Source organism: Ischnura elegans, chromosome 13 (genome assembly GCF_921293095.1).
Source record: "Ischnura elegans chromosome 13, ioIscEleg1.1, whole genome shotgun sequence".
NCBI lineage: Eukaryota > Metazoa > Arthropoda > Insecta > Odonata > Coenagrionidae > Ischnura > Ischnura elegans.
In genome coordinates this window covers 8,458,819-8,483,964 of record NC_060258.1, presented here as the reverse complement: position 1 = coordinate 8,483,964, position 25,146 = coordinate 8,458,819, and the positions used below count along the sequence as shown (strand labels likewise).

Genomic DNA, 25,146 nt, shown 5'->3' with positions numbered 1-25,146 from the left:
TCCTTTGTATTCATACATATGTAAAAGTGGCACTTGTTACACGATAAATACATTTGTATTTTTTGTGTATTTTGAAATTTGGATACTTATGTAAATGTGGTCAAAAATACACAAAAATACAAATGTATTTATCGTGTAACACGTACCACTTTTACATAAGTATGAATACAGAGGAAATACATACGTAAATGTGGTCAAAAATACACAAAATATACATTATGTATATTTCCTGTAATACTTGGGAGGTAGATTTTCGTGGCGTCTTGCGAAATGTTCATAAACATTTTTTCCAGAAATAATATGTTCACAGCAAACGTCAGATTTCCCTATTTTATTGATCATTCATCCATTCGAATTTATACCCAGAAAGCTTAAAAATAAATCATATACTGGTCGATGTGAGCAAGGGTAGTAAATATGGCGGCTATTTATGTTAATTTGTAAATGCACGCGAAATACAGACGTATTACATATGTAAAATTCAGTTTCTATCCGCGAAATATACACATGGAAAAATGGTTCACAATACATGAAAAATACAAAACATAGTACTTGCACAGATCAAAAGTAAAAGCGAAGTTTAATTTTTTAAACAATATTTTAATGTAACTGTTTAAACAAAAAATTAAATTCTCAATTCCGCGGCTCACTGTCGCTAGGGAAGTGAGTGGGAGTGATACAGTTATAATCTCGCTGACAGTAAACCTCGGCATTTCGTTCGAGACTACGAGAACGTGCTGTAGGAGGAACTCCGGCATCTACGCTAATAACCAAAAGGAAATCCGTTATTAACTAGCTACTGATGTATAGTTAATTTTATATTTGTTTGTATTATTATACTTATTGGAAGAATTGACATAGTGTTTTAATTCTCGATAACCGGTGCGTGTGGATGGTGTGCTCAACCCGAAGCTATGTTTTGCTGGAAATGTGCTTCAATCCCACACGTTATTGCGATTCGTGCAAGCCAGCTACAGCAGTTTCCTGTCACTGGATTATTAAGGTAAGGTATGATTTATCTTTTATTGTATTGTACGCCTACATAGACTACATTAATTATGTTATTTGAGTATATTTGGATACAACTATTGGCGCAATGTGGCCAACACATTGCGCCAATAGAGGTAATTATTTTGTTTATGTTTGGCTATTGTTTTCCTTTTTTGTTGAGTTATGTATCGAGGAGACTGGTCTCCATTGAATTTATATGGTAAAACATAGTAATGTCAATCTTGTACGTATAAATTAATAGATTATTCGTCGTATAGTAATTCCGTGCTTCGCGGCTGAAGTTACATTTTTTCTTCTCTTAATTAAGAGCAGAAAAAATTGTTTAAAGGAATGTTTTCGTTCACGTGTAAGTTGTTTTATCGCTGTTTATTACCACAACCTACTGTATTGTAGTTCTTGCATTCCTAGTTATCCTATGCTTTAGTCATAATCATCTTTGACCGTAGACTTATCAGCGTAGCCTTGTCACTATTAGATTCCTCGAGGTTCCGAGCCGTTTTGCCCTTTACTTCTAATTATTTAACGAACAAGAAGTATTGGTCGTGTAATATCGGTTCCCTTAAAGCAAAATGTAATATTTCTTTTATCTTGAAATGCAGTCAATCAAGGTGCATGTCGTCATTATTATTAACACAAGATAAATACGTAACTTTCATGCGAAAGTTTGTCATTATACGTAAGAAAAAGGTGCGTACGGGCCAAATTAATTAATTATAATTTTCTTTTCATGGTCTTTCCCGCATACCCAGCAGGCGACGATGTAAATAGCTTGGCCTGGACAAGAGAAGAATGGATTACGGAAAAAACGACGAAGCAAAGCCAGAAGACCTGGTGGAATTGTTAATACCGAAGTAAGCTTTGAGGGAAAATTTTTTTTTATCCATAATGGAGAGGTTTCTTAAAGTTAAGCCTGAAATTATCGGTTATGTATGAAATTTATTTGTTTGAAAATTTGACATCACAAGTTTATATTTTTTCTGTGTGAGTCATCCGCTACTAAATCATGGTACTAATATATTAGTATCATGTACTAAATAAGCATACCAATGGATTCACGTTTTCCTAGTTAATTTATATTTAAAAGTAGTCATATGATCTTTTCTCATATTTCTCATTCTTCTTAAGAGAAAGGCTATTAATTTTGTAAAATGAAAGCATATCCCCAAAATATATGATTTCTCAAAGGACAAGGTCAAATCTGTGCTAGCTGGGATGCTAAACAGGATAGGAAGCGGAAAAACCGTCTTCTTAAACATCCATTGTATAACAACAAAGGCTGCGCGGCATGATAAAATGCCCCTTTTTGGCACGCACCTCCACGGCAAGGTTGAAAAGGGAATTAATTAGTGATAGAATGACATTTGTTGCCTTTCCTGGTAATTGTACATGTCAGTCGACGCGAGAAAACTTCAATCCTACTCAAAGGATATTCGTAATATGCGACCTGATTCCGTTGAGTTTGGAAACAAAGCATGTTTACCAGATTTACGCGTTCAGTAACATAGTATATCGATCCAATATCTTAGCAGTATCTTCAATTAAGTATTTAGGGTCAATAGAGACTATTTACTGTGCATAAAACGACGACTTTAAATAATTAAGTTCCAAAGAAAGTGAAATATCCAACAGTGTCTCAGAGTCTCTAAGCCCCCGCGTCGCGGAGCCGGGACGTGAAGTGCGACAAAAAAATTGCGCTCATTTCCGCAGCTGCAAACTTTTCTCCAAGATGTTTGCTTTATACTCTTAAGCTATCTCTACTAAATACTCTCAGTAAAAATTGGAGAACTATTATTTCTCAAACTAAAGATAATGTCTACTTTATGTCAGGTTTTGCCATAAAAATGGAGCCGCCATTTTGCGACATTATACCACATCGATATCAACCAAAATATTTAAAAATAATGCAAAATGTAGATAAAGTATCATATTACTGGAATATAATGTTTTTTACTGCATTCAAATCCTTCCAAAACTCTACGAGCAGCTTAACGTCTAAGTTTTTCGGAGAAAAATGAGATCGGGCGTGTTTTTGGAAATTTGGTCGTGTTTGGTCCTCTGTATCTTAGCAACGGGTGAGATCTATGAAAAAAGACTTATTGTTTCATGATCACCAATCATTTTTGAGCATACATGCCAAATTTCAAGTCTCTACCTCAAAAAACGCTATTTTGGAATTTTGTCCGGCTTTTTCCGATTTCGGACCACTGTGCGTCGGCGCAGTCGCGGATTGTTGCCGTGAGCTGTTCAACGCAGGCGTCGGCATCCTCTGTTTCCTAGTGCTTGAGTGCGTCGTAAGAAAACACGGCCCGCCAAACCAAGTCGCAGGCGAGGCACAACTCCCTTCACCCACCCCTAACCCCTCCGCACCCCTCTTCCTCCTTCACCCCCCACTTCGTCAACCAGGCAGCCCCCACCCCACTCTCAATCACCCCACCCTAGAAATGGGAGAAATTCCGCCGCAATCCATTAATCGTATCCAATGATCATCGCTTCCCAAATCATCGGTCCAGTTTAAAAACCGTTTTACACGGGGCACGGAATTGCGCAGGTTAGAGCTGCATTAATTTCTAAAACGGCGCGGAATTGCGCGAATGCATGAACGAAATTGGAACGGGGGCTATTTTTTTGCCGTCTCGCATCCACGCATTCTCGCATATGTTCTAGCAATTCACCGCTTTTCACGACGCAATTTTGAGAACGCCTTCGCAACTACCTACGTCAGATTGCGCAATTCCGTGTACCGTGTAAAACGGCCTCTTAAATCGGGATGGCATAATCGATTATTTCGAAAGTCGGGAGAATTATATGATTTATTGCAGAAATCGAATGATAGGATTGTTTAGTTGACATAGGATCATGTGATTCTACCGATTATGTGCAGGCAACGAATTGATGCGATTGCACCGATTCTATAATAATCGCAAGGATATCGTACGATTTTTCAATACGAATTTTAAACATCACTATCAATTCAAATGTACTGCGGTACAATTGCAATATAAAAATAAGCCACCGGTACTTGATTCTCACGCGAATGGAGATATATTAAAACAACGGCTATTGCAGCCCATTTTTTCAAGTTGAGATGGAGCTTAAGTAATCGATTCAACGATTAAATCGACGTCTCATAAACGATTACATAATCAAAACAATCGCAGTACAATGATCGATTTTAATCGAAAATCGATTATTTTTACCAATCACTACCCCACCCCCTTTGAACGTTTTTCGGCTGCGGAGGACACAAACAAGGATCGAAAATTATGATATTCCTTATATGATATAAACAAGACTTTAGTTGATCACAGGAATATTAGTGCTTCATAGATACAATTATGCCATGTTGTTGATTCGACTAATATCTCTTTTCAAAATCTAATGGAACACGCCACTTCGCTGAAAAATGTTTGCTCTCCAATCGGCATTTGCACTGCTGCACTTGCTGTTCTGGATTTTCGTCTGATGTAAAAATTCTTATCCTTCAAACGCCATTTCCAGTACACGTATTCACGAGAGCAATGTGCATGTTTTGCATAAAACAACCGCTTTCGCCGGCGCTGTGATTGGGCGTGAGATAGATCAAAAAGGCCAATAATAGGCTATCATTTGAAATATTCCAGCGTAATGAATATATTATTTTAATAATTGATGCAGTGTGTAAAGAGTGGACAATGTTGCGTTAATCGTCAGCGGCACGCCCAAATGAGTCAATAATTATGCAAGCGAATTTGTAGGTGCAGTGTGTGTAGTTTAGTGCAGTGTGTGAAATATTAGTGCTGTGAATTAGTAGAGAGGTGAGTGACTTATGAGCCTCCTGAGGGACCGCAGAATTGACATCGACACCGAGGAGTTAATTCATTTGTTCGCTGCAAAAAAAAGCTAGAAGGCTAACTTCAATTTTATAATATTTTTTATTTTCCTTTAAGGGTTTATAATAAATATGTGTATTTTATGTTTGTCTACTATTCCATAAACCCCACCGAAAATATTTTCTGGCTACGGCCTTGGCCAGAAAAGCGATGGTAAGCGATCGCCGTGGTGGTAGAGCGAGTCCGAACCGAAGCGGAAGTATACCCAGTCAGCACAAAAGATAATTTAGACGGAAAATTTTCTGGTAATTTGGGGCAAATTTACCCCAGTAAGCTTTACCCCATAGAGTTTACATTACTAAGGAGGCCCCACTAGGTGGCGTTAGCAGTCATAATTTGAACACGGGTCCCGCGCATTAATTCAAACTCCAACTTTTGCCACTTGTGGCGCGACCGACACTACCATCCCCTTCATTTGGCTTGTTGTCAGTGGCGGCTTATGAGTGATCGGCTGTTATCATCCTCTTTGAGCCGAGAATTTCACCGATTTTGGTGTTTTTTTTAGTATTTCTCCACCAGTAAGATATTTACAAAATATCATGGGTAAATCTCGGTGTTTTGTGCCCGGATGCAGCTCCGGCTACGATTGGGAGCTGAGGGAAAATAAGCGGTTGGGGATACAGGACCATAGCAAGAATTTTTATCATACAGACTGTCCCAAGGGTCGTGTGTCATTTTTGACCTGTAATTTTAGTAGCTTTGCATGGAGCAATATTCATGAAAATTGTCACACTTATGGGGAAAGGTCCTAAGTTTTGTTGACTGTAAGCAAAATTTTACAATGTTGACCTTTTGACCTCACAAAGTGGGTCCAAACCAAAAATTTGAATTTGCCTTATGGGGTTTCAATGTTAAAAAAATCGAGATAGACAAAAGTGTGAATTTCATTGACCAATATGTCAATTCTTAGGTTTTCGGACACGAGAAAACCGAAAATAACACTTTTATTTACGAATATTCAACCGTTGACCCAGTAAGGTCACCGTCAAGGTCATAAGGGTGGCAAAAGGAATAGCATACCAACAAAGGTGTCGATCCATGGGTTTTGTAGGGTGCCCAAGTCATTGGTATTGTCCAAATACCCGTATTATTCACTAATTGACCTCCGAGGGTCACCACGGGGGTCAAAGGTCATAGAGTTAAAAGTGGGGCAATCATAAAAACCAAGGGGTCAAACCATAGGTTTTGAAGGGTGCCAAAGTCGGTTAGGCTGTTCGTAGATCCGTATTGTTGATTTTTTGACCTCCGAAGGTCACAATTGGGGTCAAAGGTCATAGAGTCAAACGTCGAGCCATCATGACAACCAAGGTGTCAAACCATAGGTTTTGAAGGGTGCCAAAGTCGGTAAGGCTGTTCGTAGATCCGTATTGTTGATTTTTTGACCTCTGAAGGTCACAATTGGGGTCAAAGGTCATAGAGTCAAACGTCGAGCCATCATGACAACCAAGGTGTCAAACCATAAGTTTTGAAGGGTGCCAAAGTCGGTTAGGCTGTTCGTACATCCGTATTGTTGATATTTTGACCTTTGAAGGTCATAATGGGGGTCAAGGGTCATAGAGTTAAATCGGCCCACCATGACAGCAAAAGAGTGTAGCAATGTGTTTTAAAGGGTGCCCAAGTCAGTTTTGCTGTTTTTAAATCCATATTGTCGACTTTTTATTACCAGCGAGGGTCACAATGGGGTCAGAGGTCATAGAGGTATGTTTTGAAATAATAGGAAACAAACAACAAAACAACCTTTGGTTGGGGACATTAGTTTTCCTATTATTTCAAAACATACCTCTATGACCTCTGACCCCATTGTGACCCTCGCTGGTAATAAAAAGTCGACAATACGGATTTAAAAACAGCAAAACTGACTTGGGCCCCCTTTAAAACACATTGTTACACTCTTTTGCTGTCATGGTGGGCCGATTTAACTCTATGACCCTTGACCCCCATTATGACCTTCGGAGGTCAAAATATCAACGATACGGATCTACGAACAGACTAACCGACTTTGGCACCCTTCAAAACCTATGGTTTGACCCCTTGGTTTTTATGATTGCCCTACTTTTAACTCTATGACCTTTGACCCCCGTGGTGACCCTCGGAGGTCAATTAGTGAATAATACGGGTATTTGGACAATACCAATGACTTGGGCAACCTACAAAACCCATGGATCGACACCTTTGTTGGTATGCTATTCCTTTTGCCACCCTTCCCACACAGCACACGGACACCTTTCGGACATCCGGTGATTGTCCGCCAAGTGGCCTATGGACATCCTACGGACAGCCGAATTCATACAAAATGATGTCCGCTGCAAGTCCGCATGTCAGTAAAAAAGGTGGCCTATGGACGACCTGAAATTGTCCGCTCTGGACACCTTGAGGACACGTTTAGGTTAGGATTGCATTTTGTTCGATACAAATAAATAATAGGTCCAGACAAGAATTTAAATAAATAAGGCATCAATTCCATGCACAATATTTATTTGGCTTCTTAAAATAATACAATGCTAGAAACTACATACATATTATTAAATTTTCTTCTTCCCCTGCAACCGCTCCTTGGCGTGCCTTAGCCAGTTTTGGATGGCAACCTCCACATCTTTTTCAGCGGTCATGCTCTCCTGCACTGCTCCTGTAATAATGAAGTATATAAACATTTCATTGTAGCAAGAAATTGTATCTTGTACGTAACAAGCAGATTACATAAGACAGGACGCTATAGTCTTATTAGTCACGTGTTTAACATTCTTAAGGTTTCAAAATTAGGAAACCTGTCCATTAGAGGCTGAATACATTTTACAAACTTTTCTTTAACTTTTTCTTGTTCTTAAATAAGAAAAGATGTTGAGTAAAAATATTAATATGTTAGTAATGTATACATTATGATTAAGAACATTTTTCATAGAACAATTGTTGAACTAGATTTTAATCCCAAATATGAGAAGACTGTTTGCCTGTTAGACCCTGGTGCACCATCTAGAAAAAAATTCTTTGATCCATCCTTGCCAGACAGCTAAGTAGAGGTCTCGAAAAAGATATTGGAAAAAGCATTCAAATGGAGGATAATATTTCTGAACAATTGGTCTCTGCTTGAAGATTATGACTACACTAGAGTGAATTGTGTTACATAAGCTGGAGCTAAGGAAGACTAATGCAGAGGAGCTGAATATGATATAGGAGTAAAGGAAACTAGAACATTTAAAGGAGGAAGTTTAAGTGGACTAGATCTCTTGGGATTAGTGTGAAAACAGCCACACTGATTTGGCACACAAACCACTTAGCTGCATTGGCCGAGATGCAACTTAAAAAAATAGAAACTTTGAAAAACTAGCAAAAACTTGCTGTAGTTAAGGCCATTCCATGATTTAGATCTCCGAATTCTTCCAATCTTAATAATTAAAATAGATCTTCTAATGTAGTCTGGTATCAAGGCAAAAGTGAAAACCTAGCTCACTGGCAATATTCACATTTCGACAGAGACATAACAGGTGAATAGCAGCTAAAGCCTGCTGTGAGCTACTGAAATTTCTATAGCTCCTACAACAACACCTACTTCAAAACATCTTAGTTAGCTAGAGCTACTAGAAAATAGTAGCTTCTGTAGTACTGTGCAACTACCATCCCTGTTGAATAAGTTATCCCATTCTTAAGTTCTACAGGTGTTATACATCGAACTTTTATAGAGCATGAGATCCTTTTCAACCATGTTTTTGGTAATTATACCTCCCATATGCAGAACAAAAATTGTTTTCAAATGTTTGAATTACTTGGTAGTGGAATCTACATCTGAAAATAATACATAACAATACTATTTTCTCTACCTTTAGCATGGAAGGGTGAACCTTGTATTACAAGATGTTCAATAATTATTTAAATTTACTTTATATGAGCTCCCTTAACAGGAGCAACTTGCGAAAAAAGTATCCAGACCAAAATTATTCCTCCTTGCCCAAACCTATATAATAATCAAACGAATACTTACACCTCTCTCTCATGCCTTGCTTTAGCATGTTCCAGCCAACTCTTCACTGTAACTTCCACACTAGAATTGGTGGCTGTAGCGTCCTGGTTCAGAGCAACATCTGTAAAGAATGAAGACAAATAAGTATACAGACAATTATAAGAAGAGAGACATACAAACTTATAAATAGAAATAGGAACTAAATAAAATACAGATAAGGTATTTTTATTCAACTCCACTACATGAAAGCTATAGTCAGTAAATGCCTCCAGGTAAATATATCAGGTTCACGATACTCTACACCAAAATGTGTACCGATGGCTGTACGAAAAGATGCACAAGTTCTATTTTCTGGGTATAAGATTTCATGCAGCAGTTTGAGCAAATAAATGAACCATGTAACATAGCCGTAAGGTTTGTTTACACAATATATCACTTATAATTAGACCTTGTTTAGATTCATCCCAAGTTTCTTACAGTCGTCCTATAGTTTCCACTAAATTAAATGCATGGATGACTAATAGCACAGTTACTTAGTTTGTAGTTAAATTAGTTTATAATTTAGTAGGTTAGCAAAGTTGGGCAGAAAAAATATATTAAACGCTATAAAAGTTACGTCGGCATTGTAATTTTTTAATCCCTAAGCCTTATCTTTACTGACATAATAGATCATTTATTTATTTAGGACCTAAAATCTTTAATTATTAACCTAGTTCCATCAAACAGATAAAGAGTATAAAAACTTTTTGTAAAAAGGCTAAACATTGGTGGTTATCCTATCATAACCTTAATCGCCATATCCTATCATAACCCTTCGACCTGAAGACGCTGGCAGGATAGCCAGCGAAACTGTTGTCAACCAACAATCTGACGCGGAAGAAAACCCTGGAGAAATGCAGAGATCAAACCATCGCCGCGGAAACCTACGCTCTAACATCCTATCATAACATTAATGTTCTTTTTCGATGCGTGCGTGAATATACATATCAAAAGAAATCACACGGTGTACTCCGATTTCAAAGAATAAATAATTTACGTGAAACCTATTAATCATATATGCGTGTTGCAAAATCCCCCGGTTACACGTAATTACAATTCCTAGTTATATATATATATATATATATATATATATTTTAATATCACGAGATGTGGGTCAATTCCTAGTTATATTTATTGCCAAGAACCCTACTTGATTTGATTTAGGAACGGAACCAAACGGACCGTTCGGACAACAAATTCAGCCGTAGCCTACGTTATCAAAACAACAGGTTCTATTTTATACGCTAGCACTTACATTATTTCCTATACGTTCTCGCGTACAGAGACTATAGTACAAGAACTTCCACTTTAAATTATATCATGTAAACAAGGAACAAAAGCGAAAATTTCACCATGAACAACGGAAAAAGACGCTACCTTTAGTTGCCAAGTAACGGTTTTACCGAGACGGTCATGTTGTTCCAAGCAGAGCCATATTTTTCCTCGAGATGTTACAGGCTGAGTTATAAGAAATATAAGGAGCATGCGGAAACACTATACTGCCGACAGTGAACGCCAAGAAAAAATTATTTGGATGTCACATCAAACTTACTTGGAATACATGTAGCTGCATCTTTGTAACCGCCAAACCACCATGCTGTCTCCGGTGTTCCATTCCGGTTCCTCTGTTGGAAAGGAGGAACGGAGGAATGTGGAGAACCATGGGAAAATCTGTATCGCGGAGTAGCGGTAGATTCAAAATTCGTTCGCCACCAAAAAATCTAGAATTTCAATATAAAGTAAAGGTACGGCAGTACTTACCTTCTATTGCCTATCCTTAAATTGGACAATTACAATGTCTAATCTGGGAATGAGGCCATCGATGCCGTGATAATTTTAGGAGAATTCTTACCATTAAAAATTAAAATGAATTTAAAGCGTTATGTTTCATTAAAATACTTTCCAATCAATCGCCTCTGAGATTTTTTAATCCCTAGAGAGTAAATATTAATTAATCAATAAGTTGAAAGAGTTCATTTAACCTGCAGGAATGGAATGTCCCCGAGACGGCTACGCGACGTCGGCAGGACATTGGTACATAATATAAAATTTCAGTAAAAATCGATAAATTCCATTATTCCTGTTGTTAATTTTTGTAAAAGTTGCTAAATTTAAGTAATTTTTATAATCATGAAAGAGTACGGGTTTATTGTTCATCCAACGCTTCTCAACCGTACAACATGCGGAAATTTTTAATTTTTTGAAAATTGCTAAAATTGTTGCTAAATTTGTTAAAACTTTAAAAATTGTTATAAATAATGTAGAGAGTCATAAGTTCGTTCAATTGTTGTTGTTTAACCCGTAAGGCATGTAGAAATTTTTAACGCTCGTAAATGTTACTTAAATTGTTGCTAACTTTGTTTAAACTTAATTAATTGTTATAAACAATGTAAAACTTAAAAATAGCGTACATTTGTTGTTCTTAAACTATAGAAGCGGTAAAAATGTCAAATTTTTTTTTCGTTAAATAGTTTATAATTTCCTCCCAGAGTCCACACTCCAACAAGAGGATTACACTTGGTTACCTAAAATAATCCTCAAAATAACTCTTCCTCCACGAAAAATTTCCTCTTCCTCGATCGGGAGGAAGTATTCTGGCTTCAGAAACGAGAGAGAGTTTTTTTTCTTTCTCCCTTCTCCTATACTCCCTACTCGGAGGATCTCGAGACTTTCTCTCGGAGTTCCTCCTTGAGGAGGTGAGTGTTTTAAGAGGAAACCAAAACTCCGAAACCCTGCATAATGGGACACTAGCTGGACGTCCGCTGGACATCCAAGATAGGACAGTGTGCGGACGGATGGCCAGGACAGCCGGCGGATGTCCTCTGGCTGTCCTGAAAATCCGCGGACACTGAGAGGACGCGACGGACGCGCAGCGGACGTCCTCTGGCAACGATGTGCTGTGTGGGTTATGACCTTGACGGTGACCTTACTGGGTCAACGGTTGAATATTCGTAAATAAAAGTGTTATTTTCGGGTTTCTCGTGTCCGAAAACCTAATAATTGACATATCGGTCAATGAAATTCACACTTTTGTCTATCTCGATTTTTTTAACATTGAAACCCCATAAGGCAAATTCAAATTTTTGGTTTGGACCCATTTTGTGAGGTCAAAAGGTCAAAATTGTAAAATTTTGCTTACAGTCAACAAAACTTAGGACCTTTCCCCATAAGTGTGACAATTTTCATGAATATTGCTCCATGGGAAGTTACTAAAATTACAGGTCAAAAATGACACACGACCCTTGGGACAGTCTGTATGATAAAAATTCTTGCTATGGTCCTAATACCGGATCTGACCCGTCCCCAAGTGTGCCTAGGTGGTCTGGTAATGATGTCAACGAGTGCTCTTCTTTATGAGCTGCGCAGGAATCATTCTTAATTCTCTAAAACATAGGTGCCGGAAGTTTAAAGACATGGTTGATATCTATGGGCCCTCAAACTTAATTCAGGCTAGGGAAAGTTAACAGCGTTTCCTTACCCACTTATTCTTCCCTTCTCTCAACGTGAATTAGCGTACCGATTTTGTGATTACGTACATTTTCACCACCAGGAAACTACATAAACTCACGGTGATAGTTATACTTTCGTGGGCAGTTAACACGAACTTTATTTTTTAGCAATGAACGATTGAGACATGGATTCAAATTCGCCGCAAAGCGTGCCTCTCGCAGCCATATTAGGGTGCCTTCACAGCTCCGCGTTGCGTCGACGCCACGAGAGCTCCCGCTCCGCCAGCAAATTTTGCCCTTCACAGCTCTGGAGTCGTTCCGAATGGAGAAAGAGTCAACCGTCCGGTATACCCGACGACAGCGCCAAAACGGATGATAGAAGAACTACGTGAAAATATGCAGGGAAACCACACAAACAATAATAAAGCAATGGCGGGGAATGGACGAAAGGTTATGGAGGAATAAGAAAAGATTTCATTTTATGAAACATGTTAATGAAGAATTTTTATGTAGGGACATAAATTACATTTCTATTACTATCTGAAGGAAACAGTTAAATTTTTAGATTCACTCCACTAGAAACGAATACGTAATTCCTCATTAATGCAATGAAGACGAATAAACAGAGTCCACATATTCGGTAGACTCATAGATTTTATCAATTCCTCAGAATTTGATAAAAACAAATCCACAGAATAAGTCTACCTTTTTCGTAGACTACTATATTTTATCAATTCCTAAGTGTGTAATAAAAAAAAATCCACAGAAAGGGTCAACCTTTTTCGTAGACTACTAGATTTCATCAATTACTTCTTATATATGATAAAACAATACGACAGAAAGAGTACACTTTTTTGGTAGACTAATAGATTTCATCAATTCCTCAGTATGCAATCAAAACAATGCCACAGAAAGAGTTAACCTTTTTGGTAGACTATTAGATTGCATCAATTACTTCTTATATGTGATAAAAACAATGCCACAGAAAGAGTCAACCTTTTTGGTAGACTACTACCTTTCATCAATTCCACAGCATGTAATCAAAACAAATCCACAGAAAGAGTCAACCTTTTTGGTAGACCACTAGATTTAATCCATTACTTCTTATGTAATCATAACAATGCCACAGAAAGAGTCAACCTTTTTGGTAGACTACTAGATTTAATCCATTACTTCTCATTGTAATCATAACAATGCCACAGAAAGAGTCAACCTTTTTGGTAGACTACAAGATTTCATCAATTCCTCAGTGTGTATTCAAAACTAATCCATAGAAAGAGTCAACCTTTTTGGTAGACTACTTGATTTCATCAATTCCTCAGTATGTAATCAAAACAATGCCACAGAAAGAGTCTACCTCTTTGGTAGACTACTAGATTTGATCCATTACTTCTTATGTAATCATAACAATGCCACAGAAAGAGTCAACCTTTTTGGTAGACTACTACCTTTCATCAATTCCACAGCATGTAATAAAAACAAATCCACAGAAAGAGTCAACCTTTTTGGTAAACTACTAGATTAAATCCATTACTTCTTATGTAATCATAACAATGCCACAGAAAGAGTCAACCTTTTTGGTAGACTATTAGATTTCATCAATTCCATAGCATGTAACTCGCACGCTCCGCGCGCTCGTTAAGGGGCTCCGCCCCTTAAAAACCCCGGTTCCGGCTTCGCCGTCTACATTTGTGGTCGCTCGAAGACTTTTAAAGTTCGAATAATCTCACCTCAGCTAGGGGCCGGCTTCGCCGGCCAGGGGGTGGGGAGGCGCCCCACTCATTCCTCGAAACGGCTTCGCCGTTCTTCGCAGGAGGGCGGCTTCGCCGCCCAGGGGTTGAGTGTGAGTTGAGATGGGTGGAGTCTACAGCGGCTGCGCCGCTTGAACGGCAGGGCGGCTTCGCCGCCCGAGGGTTACTGAAGCTCCCCCTCGCCTACGCCAGTCACTCCTCGGAACGGCTTCGCCGTTCATCGTTGTGGGGCGGCTTCGCCGCCTTGGGGTCGAGGAGCCCCCCCGCGGCTGCTCCGCTTAGTCCTCATTAATGCTCTTCTCCACCGAGAGGGGTGCCCAAGGGGATTCGGGGGTTTTAATGTGTCATGCATGCGGTCACTAATCGTCCACAGTGATCACGTAGCGATGATTGTAAAGGGTAGTGCAATGCGGAGTAATAGTGGCGACAAGTACCCATAAAAGAAGACTTAATGGCACGTTTTTCATTTTTTGCGGGGGTTCCAACGGAATACCGGGGGGTTTATACTTGTGTTAAACCAGTGGTCACAAATCGTTCTCATAAATTCCGTGCCGATAAGTCGTAGGGGTCCGGAACAGTGGTCTGACGATTCTTTTACCTGGAGAGGCGATTTGTTAGAAATTTTTTGGGAGGTTTCACGGGGTTTTCGGGGGTTTTAATAAGTGGTAGGGGCACCGGTTAAATTGTGACGAAAACTACTCGGAAAGGCGACTTTAAAATTCATTAATTTTTTTAGCGATGTTCCAGGAGGTGATCGGGGGTTTCTGGTATTTTTTCCCGTATGGTTTACGGTTGCTCGCCCTCACCTAATATTCCGGACCTAGACCTCAGAGGGGACGGGTAGTGTGGCGTAATGTACGAGAAGTACCCAAATAGGAGACTAAATGACACATTTTACGTTTGGGAGGGATTTCAGGGGGATACCGGGGGTTTAAATGTGTGTACTCCTGGAGGTCACCATCCATTTACATAAATTCCGTGGGGATGAGTCGTTGGGGGCGGTGGAATAGTCACGTAAAGTACCCAAAAAGTAGACTTATATGCAAAACTTTATTTTTTGGGGGGGTGTATGAGGGTTTACCGGGGGTTTATAGGTTTTTACTGCCAGCGGTCATCAATCGTCCACATCAATTCCGTAGCGATGAGTGGTAAGGATTGGAGAAGCGGCGGAATTGTGACGATAAGCACCCGAAAAGGCTACTTATATGAAAATTTTAATTTTTAGGGGGTTTCGGGGGGTTTAAAGTTGACGATACTATATGGTCACATTCATTTACTGTCATTTCTAACAGAAGTGTGCCTTATGACATCCATATTTCGAGAGTAATACAATAAAAAGCAAACCAGTCCCCAAAAAAAGTGAGTAGTGCCCGCCATTTTTATTTTTTCGCGGTTAAATATATTGAATCATTTATTAAACGTTCATGTTTTCTGAAAGACAATAAAGAAGTGTATGTAACTACAAAGTTTGAAAGAAATCGGTCAGGTTAAAATTGACATAATCTTCTATTAGTCTGTTGGAAATCGTAATTTTCGGTGATTTTCGGAATATTTTAATTTTTTTCTGAGTAACCAAGGACGACGAAAGAAAATTGTTACCTTTATTTCGTAGACGATGTTATTAGCATATATAATAATCATTTTCGTTATCCTATACCTTAAATTAAGTCGAAGGGAGCGGAAGTTATGAAATTTTATTCGAAAAACGAATTTTTGGACGCCATTTTGGCTGCAATTTTCTTAAAAAGAAATTAACAACATTACGTAATTACGTGCCCACGTTCATCAGCTTTTAGGAAATGCATTAGCGATCCATGTGGCACACACCATTCGCGCGCAGTAAAATAAAATCCGAAAGACTGTCCCCGAAAAAAGCCCGATTTCGGCCATTTTGTCGTCCTAGCGACGACACGTGGCGGAAACTTCCGGTTTTCGGATTTTTCCTCCGGATCATTTCGGGTTCCCCGCACGCGTGCCAAATTTCAGCTCTCCAGCACTTCTAGAAGTGGTCGGGAATTTGTATCCATGAGTGAGTCAGTTACCTCAAGGGCTGTATATAGATAGGACACCACGAGGGCTGTATATAGATAGGATAATAACAATTCTACAGAAAGAGTCAATCTTTTTGGTAGACTACTAGATTTAATCCATTACTTCTTATGGAATCAAAAAAAATCCAAAGAAAGAGTCAACCTTTTTGGTACTCTACTAGATTAAATCAATTACTTCTTATGTAATCATAACAATGCCACAGAAAGAGTCAACCTTTTTGGTAGACTACAAGATTTCATCAATTCCTCAGTGTGTATTCAAAACTAATCCATAGAAAGAGTCTACCTCTTTGGTAGACTACTAGATTAAATCCATTACTTCTTATGTAATCATAACAATGCCACAGAAAGAGCCAACCTTTTTCGTAGACTACTAGATTAAATCCATTACTTCTTATGTAATCATAACAATGCCACAGATAGAGCCAACCTTTTTGGTAGACTATTAGATTTCATCAATTGCACATCATGTAATCAAAACAAATCCACAGAAAGAGTCAACTTTTTTGGTAGACTACTAGATTTAATCCATTACTTCTTATGTAATCATAACAATGCCACAGAAAGAGTCAACCTTTTTGGTAGACTACAAGATTTCATCAATTCCTCAGTGTGTATTCAAAACTAATCCATAGAAAGAGTCTACCTCTTTGGTAGACTACTAGATTTGATCCATTACTTCTTATGTAATCATAACAATGCCACAGAAAGAGTCAACCTTTTTGGTAGACTACTACCTTTCATCAATTCCACAGCATGTAATCAAAACAAATCCACAGAAAGAGTCAACCTTTTTGGTAAACTACTAGATTAAATCCATTACTTCTTATGTAATCATAACAGTGCCACAGAAAGAGTCAACCTTTTTGGTAGACTATTAGATTTCATCAATTCCATAGCATGTAATAATAACAATTCTACAGAAAGAGTCAATCTTTTTGGTAGACTACTAGATTTAATCCATTACTTCTTATGGAATCAAAAAAAATCCAAAGAAAGAGTCAACCTTTTTGGTACTCTACTAGATTAAATCACTTACTTCTTATGTAATCATAACAATGCCACAGAAAGAGTCAACCTTTTTGGTAGACTACAAGATTTCATCAATTCCTCAGTGTGTATTCAAAACTAATCCATAGAAAGAGTCTACCTCTCTGGTAGACTACTAGATTAAATCCATTACTTCTTATGTAATCATAACAATGCCACAGAAAGAGCCAACCTTTTTCGTAGACTATTAGATTTCATCAATTGCACAGCATGTAATCAAAACAAATCCACAGAAAGAGTCAACCTTTTTGGTAGACCACTAGATTTTATCCATTACTTCTTATGTAATCATAACAATGCCACAGAAAGAGTCAACCTTTTTGGTAGACTACTAGATTAAATCCATTTCTTCTTATGTAATCATAACAATGCCACAGAACGAGTCAACCTTTTTGGTAGACTACAAGATTTCATCAATTCCTCAGTGTGTATTCAAAACTAATCCATAGAAAGAGTCTACCTCCTTGGTAGACTACTAGATTTGATCCATTAATTCTTATGTAATCATAACAATGCCACAGAAAGAGTCAACCTTTTTGGTAGACTACTACCTTTCATCAATTCCACAGCATGTAATCAAAACAAATCCACAGAAAGAGTCAACCTTTTTGGTAAACTACTAGATTAAATCCATTACTTCTTATGTAATCATAACAATGCCACAGAAAGAGTCAACCTTTTTGGTAGACTATTAGATTTCATCAATTCCATAGCATGTAATAATAACAATTCTACAGAAAGAGTCAATCTTTTTGGTAGACTACTAGATTTAATCCATTACTTCTTATGGAATCAAAAAAAATCCACAGAAAGAGTCAACCTTTTTGGTAGACTACGAAATTTCATGAAAAACGTCTTATTTATTGCGAAAACGGTAATTAGAAAGTGGAAGCAGTACCAATATTAGCCGTACGTTTCGCTGCCGTCGGGTATACCTTGAGGTTGACTCTTTCTCCATTCTCTAAGACTCCACAGCTCTGCGTTGCGAAACGTGGATTCAAATTCGCCGCGTAGCGTGCCTCTTGTGGGCGTGTATTGCTTGGGAACAACCGGGGCTCGCTACATCAGCGCCGCTATTTGATGCGATCGGTGGGAATCACAGGAACCAAGGGAGTGGAGAATCCTGTGTAGAGTATTTATGCTTTACCCCTTCTTTACCACGTTATTCGAGAATCCAGACAAGGGAGACGCCAACTATCGGCCGAATTCGAAAGTAGAGCTTCGAGGGAAGCATAGGTGGCTAGGCATTTACCGCAGGAAGCCACGTTGATCAAGCCACGTATTGTTCGGTATTCTCTGATTTCTGTAGTTATTTTGTTGACATGAAGCTATCATTACGTCGTAAGCAATATATTTTATCCAATGATATTGTGTTCGAGGCTTTTAAGTTGGTTTTCATTGCTACAATTCGTCACTCAACTGTGACGTTGGTAATATAGAAACCACGTTGCGAAATCATAGGCATTGTAGGGTATATTCAGTTTTCTCTGGATAAATTGTTAGTTTTAAGCTTCGATAACTTCGTAAGCAATGTATTTTATGCATTTATATATATGTGTGGTCTTTTAATTGATTTTGATCACTGCAATTCATCATTCCCCTTGACGGTGAACCCCGACGGTGGGAAACCACGTTGAGAAATCTTTGGCATTGTTGGGTATATTGAGTTTTCTCTAATTACACTGGACGGCAAAAACAATTTTTTTGAGCCCTGATACCATTCCTGCTAATTATTATGCAAAATGACCTCCTGAATCCGAACATGATATCCGCTTCCCTCCATCACCCACCATTTTCAGGGGGAAGCCCCCACTCTAATTTTCATCACTTTGATATGTCTTGGAGGAATGAAAAGGATTATATTAGAATTTATATTTCTTATTATATACTCGCGTGCAGAATTGCCAACAGCGAAGTGTAAAATATAAAGTGAGTAATTTGTTTCATGTATTGTATGAGGTTGAGAAAAGTTTAAAGAAGAAAATTAAAGTTCAATATAACCACAGCGACGCTGTAGTGATATTTTTCAAACTATTTTCGATTTATTTTCGCAAATAGTTTCACTTTACATACCTACACGCTATCGATGAAAGGCTATGGTCATCAATAAAAATTCAATTACTTAAAAATTGCCTGATTATTTTCGTAAATAAATAGAGGAGATTACTAATTTTCATCGGATAATTATTTTCGTTTAAATTTTATGGAAGGTCGAGTTCAAATCTTGACAGTTGGCTATCTTGGATGCTCAACTGCGATTTGCGATTAGTGGACTGTAACGTACGAGTAAACAAGTAAACAATGAAGAAGGAACATGAACGCGACTACAAGTGCCGAAGTAACGTGCCTGGTAATTATAATTTCTATCTATTACTGGAGCATGAAGTAAACTAAGTTGCCTGATACAATGCTGAAAATAGTTGAATATAATTCAGTTGAAAATTTAGCCAGAGAGTTGCATCACTTTTTGTTATGACGACACTATACTTTTTAATAACCAATATAACTGAAATTTGGTTCTCTCAACCTCTGCTAAAGTATAGAGCTCTTTATTTACAGTGATTTCATTGAAAATTTCAGTTGAAAAACTTTAGAGAAGCAGTTTTTAGGATTCTCGTTTGGGTGAATTGTTTCCTCGTAAGCGTGCCATTAGGAGTTCGGCGTGGAAGCTGTTGTCACCAAGTGCTTAGCGGAAGGAAATTAGTTACAAGTTTAACATTGTTTCAGTTTGAAAAGAAATCAAATTGGCAATTCCTCTTAAAACATAACTGTTATTTATTTCAGTCATCTCTATTTCTTCGAGTACGTATGTCCTCGTGAATGTGGGTTTTATTTTTGTTGTTATTTCTCTTTCACCAAGTGGTTATTTCCTAATATATGTCGTGTTTGTATATTTAGTTACTTTTCTTCATTCAATAAACAGTTATTTTACAATATCAATGTCGATTTCGTTCATTTATCGTGCATATGAATGCCTATAACGCATTGATATTAGGTACTGTTAGTTCACAATAGCACCAATAGAGGGAGTATCATCATGTTTACTTTGAAGCTCCACAGATGGCTCTGATGTCGCATCGGGAAGTTTTACCCGGAAAAAGTACGAATTTTACCCGTGTTTTACCATGAAATTACCCGAATTTTACCACTTAAATTTACAGATATTTTACCCGTCACCATGCAGGTTACCCATCTTTTACCACAATTTTACCCGTGTAAAATTTGGGTAATACTGGGGTAAAATATCTTTTGTGCTGACTGGGATAGAACCCGAAACGTTGGTGACCTTTCATAATCTTAACCGTGCATTTAGTCTGACTATGTAAACACCCATTCGATTTTTTAAAACAACAGTTTTTGACATCTATATAATTTTTAATTGCAATTATCTTCATAATAGCGTATTAAGGTGATTGAAAAATCAGGTCCCTATCGTATTTGTAATTTATTCTCAAGACAGATGTTGACGATTAACCAGGTATTGTCCTTCAAAACTACGCGTTTCTCTACGTTTGATATGCGATTACTGTTTGCAGTATAAATGCCGCGGGATGCCCACTCGTGGCAGTAAATTTAGCGTGTACTCCGGATCGAAAAACCCCGCGCGATATATTTCCGTGTTCACCTCTGAGTTACCGACTCGACGGCACGGTGTTAACGAGTGAGAAAAGCAAACAGGAACATTTTAAAAATACGCAACTGAGGGAGAAACTCCACTGCCTGCCGCTTGTTTTTGACCCAGAGTTTCAGATGACCGACTCACATTGACAACCAAGGCCACTCAGTTCCCCTTGGACTTGCGACGGGGGGAAGATGAGAAGTTCGTGTAAGAGACGCACCCTCGATTTCCGATTCCATTTCTGGAAAAAAAGGTGCGTCTCTTACACGCGCTCCTTCGGATAGATGCCGGAGATCCTGCAATCGACCGTTCTCGAATGATATGCCAATAGAGCTGAGTTTAACATGGCAATGAATACAACTGTACCACTCACTCGCGTTGCTCATGGCGACAGTGGAGCCGAAATATTGACCCTTCATTTTTTCTTGTTTTAAGAGTTGGTTTAAAATTTTGTTTAAAATTTTAATGTTGCTTTTAGTTTTGATCTTTGTAGGAACTATTATTTGTATTTTTCATGTATTGTGAACCATTTTCCAACGTCTATACTTCGCCGATGAAAGCTGAAATTGAAATAAGAAATACATCTGTATTTCGCTTGTATTCACAAATATATTTTAATGACATAAATATGGCCACCGTCTCCACAACTCATACTCACTTTTACCCATATATGAATGATTTTTAAACTTTCTGGTTAAAAACTTGAATAAAATTAATTGATCGTATATCCAACAGTCATTTGGTGCGGCGTTCATTAAACATGATAAGAGAATGAAAAATACCAAGAGAGAGTCCTTATGCAGTGTGTTGATGCAATTACAATAATTTACATAAAAAACTTGTGTCTGATAGTGTGATTATATTTGTTGCCAGTGGTGATTATGGTCGTGCATGTAATGTGTGCTTATTCTTTGTTAGTAAATCTGAGTCCCCTAGTAACCGTCAATGGAAATAAACGTTGCTCGTTTAATATTAAATGCGTTTCTGAGTTTGCATTTGTGAATCAATGTTTCCTTGTTCCTTCCAACATTTCGTTGATCGAATTCAACCTGCTTATTTTCCAACATCCCTCCGCCCTGAGATCCTGTAAAGTCGACTCACTATACATACGTAATTTTACTCATTGATACCATTGTTGTCGGTTGAGAAAACTAGAGTGGTGCATTATTTCCTGAGCAGCCCTCATACTCGATGCATTTCTTTTTTTATTTCTCGGTGCAGTTGAAATGGCTGACGGAAAGAGGAAAACCTTCAAGAGGAAATCGGAACCAGAGGATGGAGCCAGAGATTCAACGGATGAATTGCGCAACTACCTATCCAGCAAATTTGCTTCTCTGCGAGACGAGATGCACAAAGAGATCACTTCAAGGGACGTTCTGCTCAGAAAACTGGAGGAGAGCGTCACTAGATTATCTGAAGATATCGCTCCTGTGAAGGATTATGTGACGGCAGAGATGGAAGAGGAGGACGACGACGCAAGTTCTCAATCTTCAGACTCGCCTGAAGGTGGCGCTCCTCAGGACGGAGACCAGGAAACTGAGGAAGAGAGAAATAATAGAGCCCAGAATAGATATGTTGACGTGATGATGAGTCTCACGGAAATACGGATGAATAACGAGGAGAAAACACAGAAAGTCAGAGGTTTTTACGAAAAGATATACAAAGCATCCCCCTTCACCTCTCTTATGTTGAAGTTCCTGGAGAGAAATGGTGGAGTGATAGTACTAATCGATTGTGATTCCAACAATATCTCAAACTTAGTGGGAAGATTGGTCAACCTAGATGGTGCAAAACATAATGGAACAGCATATCTTACGTTTGCTGACATTTTTGAATGCAAGGTATACTCTGGAGGTAAGGCTGGGGTAATCAGCGTAAATGAAAGGGGCCAATATGTTGATGAACGTTTTGACCCTGAAGTTTCCCTGGCTCAGAGCTTGGCACAAATAGTGATGTACTTAATCTTCAAAAACCGAGGATGTCCTTATGCATGTGGTGATGAAATGTATGAGAAACTGTATGAGAAAATTGTGCTTGAAACATCGCAGAAGAAGGACTCAGTGACCATGGATGGCTATGTATATCATGCCTTCAGTATGAAATCATCTTTAGCGAGAGAAGTATCGTTGATTTCGGTCGTCCCGGCAATGCTGGTCAAGTACGGTTCGAAGGAAGGAATGTCGAAACTGCTGGAGCAGGTGCCTTTGCTCACGCTCTTCTTCATGCAACATGTGATTCCCAAAATGAGGAGCATAGTCAATGAGGTAAGAGACTTACTTGGTGAACATTATCAGAATTTAGGATTTTATATGAAAAATCCACTTAAAAGATGTACTAATGGCAGTCAACTCTAGATTGCAACAGATTCTCTTTGATACCATTGTCGTCGGCCGAGAAATTTGTGGTGCTTATTAGCAACTTGTGAAGTCTTTTAAATCATAAACAAAGCTAAAAACTGATTTCCATCGAATTTTATTGTACCTAATATAATCAAAACACAGTTTATTGATCTGTGTCTGATTCCTTGAAACAAAAACAAAGTATTTTTAAGGCATTTTAAATGTAGTTAATGCTCACAATATAAGTTTTTAGGTTTGATATATGTAGTTATGAACCTAAACTGAAGTTGCCACATTTAAGTACAATTATAATAAACTGAAAGAAAAAAACTATTTTCTATCAGTATTATGGTAGAAACCTGTTCTATAATAGCAGCATTATCTCTTTATTTGCTGAAACAAATTGTATGTAAGTAGGCTTAGTTTTCATTCGTGCAAACAACATAAGTGCCTTTACATCATGCATTATTATTGGGATCAGTATTCAAATCCACGTTTATGTTTACATATACGAGTTGACTTTTTGCATAATATTGTGTATTATCTGGTTCATGGAACACCATATTTCTCTGATTATAGTTCCCCTCAGAAAATAGTCCCCCCCACTAATTTACAGACTTCAGTTTCTGGAAAAATTTAAAAAATGCGTTTGAATATTGTCACCTCTTTTCTATAGTACCATGGTCATTTGTCATGTCATGCAGTAAAACGATCCCTTTACTCAGCATTACTTGTCTTTTAATCCGAATAGGGTAGTTTCCTTCATCAAAGAAAACGAAATGCATTGATTGGTATTCGTCACCCACCATTAGGGTTTTCATAATACACATTATTTGGTTTTAGAAATACCGGTTTAGACGAATGGCAATGGACCATTTTTATCCTCATTTGAAAAAGGCCAGATTGGCGCTCATGCGATTCCCTTCCACGTGATGTCACAGGGACTTAGTTTCTACACCAGAGGATAGGAGTTTACATCGTCTGAGATTAACAATGCATGCATGAGGCACAGAGCTCAGGGAAACATCTCTTAAAAATCACCTATTAAAAGTGGCTAAGGACGGAAAGTTGTCTTCGTTTGATAAGGTATTAATATTCCTTATTTAAGCCAAGCGCTTCCAGCCAGTAGGGAACTCTGCTACCCGCTAGAATCCTGCGTCGTATATGCGTTCAAAGCGTCGCCCCAAGGTCACCTCACTCTCGGCAGTGGGAACCAGAAGGACGTCACACGGAGTTTTCCCAGCATTCCTACTTAGCCGTCGCGTTTTCGCACGCTTAAAAATTTTTACTTTTCATTTAATCACAAAAAATACATATCGTCATTTAAAAATCTAAAAGCGTGAAATTTGCACGCAGTTAATTTGAATTGCGACAAGCACAGACAATTTGGTTACATCTGTTTTGTTTCCTTGCTTCAACAGGTATGAAGAATGTGCCTTCAACAAAACGTCGGAGATGAGTGCCTTGAAGTTATTGTTCTTAAGTTCCTGAAATTCATTGTCTCGAAGAAGAGATTCGTATTTTATTCCACGTCAGTCATTTTGGTGAACCGGGAGTTGAACAGTGACTGGCCAACATAAATCAATGCCTTCGCAAATGCTACCTAACCGGTGTTTGATATAATACCTATGTGTGCAAAGTTGGATATTATTGTTTTAGTGTCATTATTATTTTTATTTTAACATGCCATTTTAATTTTTTAATGCCTTTATCACAAATCGCACAACTGCTCAGATGCAATGTTAGTGGGATAATGTCTGCATTCTGAAATTATAATCATTATTTCATTACTACAGGTGTTACACTAATAAAAAGAACATATGTTCTCCTTGGTAACACCTGTATATTGTATTCAGTCAATTTTTGTACTAATTCCTAATTCTCCTATCTTACGAATGTGTCTTATATTCCCTGGCAATGAGATCCAATGTCTAGGTACTTAATCTTGACAATGATGTATTGTAATGATAATTTGTTTGATGCAATTTCTTCATTACAATTTGTTTGATGGTT

The 25,146-nt window shown here is 38.1% G+C and overlaps 1 protein-coding gene across 1 annotated transcript in view; it reads left to right on the top strand.

Moving 5' to 3' along the window:
- Positions 1-24,734, top strand: part of LOC124170153 — a 45,520-nt gene extending 20,786 nt beyond the window's left edge. Inside the window, exon 3 of the mRNA XM_046548849.1 lies at positions 24,555-24,734. The gene's annotated coding sequence lies outside the window, so the exon portion shown is untranslated. The remainder of the gene's footprint in view (positions 1-24,554) is intronic.
- Positions 24,735-25,146: the final 412 nt, after the last annotated feature.